We start from the raw sequence: 3,357 nt of genomic DNA, 5'->3' as shown, positions 1-3,357 counted from the left end.
GAGATACTAAATGAAACCCTAGATGAATTCTAGAACGAAATTCTATCTTTAGAAGCTGAGCCATTTTTCTTAGTTTGGATCCCCCCCAAAAGCAGATTCTGAATCACAATTTGAGTGAAAATAGTTCATTTGCGAAGTAATCCCAGGAAATACCAATAAAAGGGTAAGGAAGTAGGGCGGGCGAGGGAGAGCAGCTAATGGCGGGTGACTCACTCAACAACTTACCACTGCGGGCAACTGGACCATAATCCTGGGAGCCAGCAAGAGACTCCGGCCCCAGAGTGAACCCACTTGGAGGGTAAAGGAGCTGGAGTAGGTAGGCATTATTCATCAGTTCCTATCAGGCATTGGCAAAGGACTACTTTTAGGGGTGGCATCGACTCTAGCCTGCTGTGTGCCCAGGCAGAGTGGGCTCTGGGGGCCAAAGAGAACCTTCCATCTGAGCTGTACACAGGCGGTTAGAAGTCAGGCTGGTGGACATTTGCAGAGTCTGCAACACCATTCCACATACTCTGGTTCCTACTTTATTTCCTCTGTACAGTTAGTCATCAGAAGGATGCTGAAGGTCACTGACTCGTTCAGCCCTAGAAATAATAGTAAGTTTCAGGCACTGCAGCCTAATAGAATAAGAAATCCCCTCTGTCTTGTGTCTATTACATTAGATGTGTGGCTAATACTGACATGCATTTCAGCAAATCACACACTAATCTCATAGTGTAGTCTGGTTGCCTATCATTCTCTTGGCCTCATTTCCAAATCTCAGTATCTGTGTCTTAGTACTCACAGGATAGAGGAAACAATGCTTGTGTTTAAAATCGGAGGGGTTGGGAAGTTTAAAAAACAGCAGTGTCATAATCCAGAGGATTTGACCGTATTTAATGGTATTATCCTGTCACTTCTCCCCAAATCTGGCACATTAGACCTATGATGGACCTTAGATATTATTTCAAAGAGCTATTTTATAGACCATGAGCCCGATGAGCAGAGAGGTGAAATGATTTGTCTAAGGTCACACAGCTGGTTAGAGGCAGGCAAGATGAAGGCCTCCTAACCTCTGTGCCTACCTCCTCTCCATGCTGCTGCTCACACTAACCGTTCCCAGGGCTCTGGAGAATGAGTCCCTGAACCTGTGGGTACAACTTGTTAAAGAACACTGGACCAGTGCAGAATGGGAATAAAGGATTTATGTGGTGAAGAAGGAAGGGAGAGGCCAAAGAGGAGGAGTGTAGGAGTCAGCAGTTGTTGAACACCTACTATGTGCCAGATACTATGCTCTTGGATCTTGTTACTCTCCACAAAAATCTCTGGAAGGTAAGTGTAATAGTGTAGTCAAAATCTATTCACCATAAACTTTACCAAAAAAAAAAAAAAAGAATAATTTCTTTGATTTAAAAAAAAAAAAGTTGATCTCATCTTGTTCTAGAACTTTGTTCCTATTCAGTAGCAGGAAATTAAAAGAAAAAAAAAATCATAACCTAAAGTTGTCAATTTAAAGCAACTGAGTTGCCGAGAGACTGACTAATGAGGCCAGTGGTTTGACTCTGTCAGCAGCCCAAGGCGAGTTACTTACATTTCCCATGTTCATGAAGAAATTCCCTTGTGCGCTGAGGCAACCCTGGGCATGTGCAGTTGGCAACCTTAATTTGAGCATCTTCTGCCTCTGTGGCAATTCCAGGTCCCTTATCTGATTACAACACTGGGGATCTCTTTAACACATGAATATATATATTTTTAGTACGTATCTGTTACATGATTCTTTTCCGGTAACATTTCTAAAAAAAATGAATTGATTATATCAGGCCAAGCAGAGAGCTGGCTGTGCAGGAAACAGGACTCAGGGGCAGAGCTAGGGAGGTGGTGGTGGGGCGGGGGGCAATGTGAGAAGGAGCAAAAGAAGGGAGGATTCTCAAAGCATAAGGGACCTCCAAGAAGAGCAAGCATCTCCAGAGTTGTGCAGAAACTCAGCATGAGGGTCTGGGGAGATGTGGTTCGGATGGAGTCCAAAGGCACATAAACAGAGCCACTTCCTATGCAGTGACCACTGGGGAGGGTGACTCTTGAATGGGTAGAGCAAACATTGAGGCTGATACCGACCATCGTGAGGGCGAAGAGGTGGCTTTCTGATCCTGCCTGCAGTCACGTGGGAGCCAGAACCCCACCTCCTGACCACTGTCCAAAGCACATCACGCCAGGTCCAGATGGCATTGCCTGTCAGCACCCAAGGACCAAGGCGTACATTTCAGGCCCTGTGCAGCCCTCTCTGAGCTGTGATTTCCTTTGATTCTGTTGTTCTTGTTCCATCCAAGTGGGACTTCTGTTCCCATTCTGAAGGCCACTGTTAAGTCCTTTTCACTCTCAATGGCTCATTTAGTTCAGTGGGGGTTTGGGTTTTAGAAGGTTTTCTCTTTTAAATTCTTTTTTTATTTTCCCCTTTTAAAAAAAGGTCATAAAGAGCTTTAAGATGCCATGCATGAAAAGCTCTGAATAAATGCAGCTTGTACTGGATTGTAAAATACTGTATTGTTTCTAGTTTAATTCCTTGTGTGAGACTGGAATCAGTAATTTCCTCGTCCTGAGGCAGAGGCTGAATAACAACGGGCTGCAGACTGGTCTCAGGGACGGGCGCCTCTGGAAGCTGTGAGGAGAAACCAGAAGTCCCTATGAGAAATGATCCTTTCTGTCCAGACTTAATTTTTCTAACTTGTGCATGAAAGTAAAATAACACTTTTATGAAGAAACATATTTCTGCTTTCTGAAGTGGCACTGTGGGGGCTGGAGGGGCTGCTGTCTAGGGTCACACAGTGTTATAAATCACAGAAAGGACCTCCTTTTAACCCTCCTGCTCCAAAAAGTCACCCTGTCTAGTTTGTAATCATGTTTGCTTATGCGAAAGTCCTCCCTCTGAGTTACAGAGACTGTTTTGGCTCTGACGGTCCCTTTTCCCTCCCATCCAGGTTAAGAGTCTGCCCAGTTTCATGCCAGCAGGACCGCGTGTCCCTCATGTCTGCCACGCTTATCCCTGCCTCCTGGTCATTGCCTTGGTTGGTCCCTTGCCTGGCGTGCTCCCCTACCAATCTTCCTCTCTGGCTAGGTTGTGCCTCTCTGCTTTCAACCCATCCTTCTTCATAAAACTCCATTTCCAACTCTATGAGGTCCCCTATTTTCTGATCTCTATAGTAATCATAGTCATTTGTCATAGTCATAGTACATTTTAATCTTTTGGGGGGCTTGAATTGGGTCCCCAGGTTAGATCTTAAATTTCTTGAAGGCCATGCCTTTCTCATAGCGTGTATCTGTCACCTGTGCTGTCATACTTGTCTAGTACAAAGCAATAACTTAATAAATTCTTGTTGTTTG

Source organism: Pteropus vampyrus, unplaced genomic scaffold (genome assembly GCF_000151845.1).
Source record: "Pteropus vampyrus isolate Shadow unplaced genomic scaffold, Pvam_2.0 Scaffold498, whole genome shotgun sequence".
In the NCBI taxonomy this organism is placed as follows: Eukaryota; Metazoa; Chordata; class Mammalia; order Chiroptera; family Pteropodidae; genus Pteropus; species Pteropus vampyrus.
Note: the sequence above shows the minus strand (reverse complement) of the source record.